This window comes from Penaeus monodon, chromosome 29 (assembly GCF_015228065.2).
Source record: "Penaeus monodon isolate SGIC_2016 chromosome 29, NSTDA_Pmon_1, whole genome shotgun sequence".
Taxonomy (NCBI): Eukaryota; Metazoa; Arthropoda; class Malacostraca; order Decapoda; family Penaeidae; genus Penaeus; species Penaeus monodon.
Window position 1 is genome coordinate 24,972,055 of NC_051414.1, and position 311 is coordinate 24,972,365.

A 311-nucleotide genomic window follows, 5' to 3' on the forward strand; every position below is an offset into this window, starting at 1 on the left:
TTTTTTACCGCAGAGGAAATGACATCATTCCCCAGGCCGACACGACCCGACCTTCGCATGCGTTCCTACTTTACCTCATCCACGCTGCGAAACACAATACACGGTTACCACTCATAAGAAGAAAAAATACATACCGCGATATTCACGTTTCACGCTTTAAGAGTGTCACATCACCCTTACCCTTCGGTGCAAGATAGTGTCAAGAAGCCACTCAGGTAACTCTGCATTGCCCTCGGCTTCAATTGAGTATCCCTTTGCTGTATTGGGCTGGCCTTAATGCTACAGCTCTTTTGAAGGCCCGATGCTCGAAA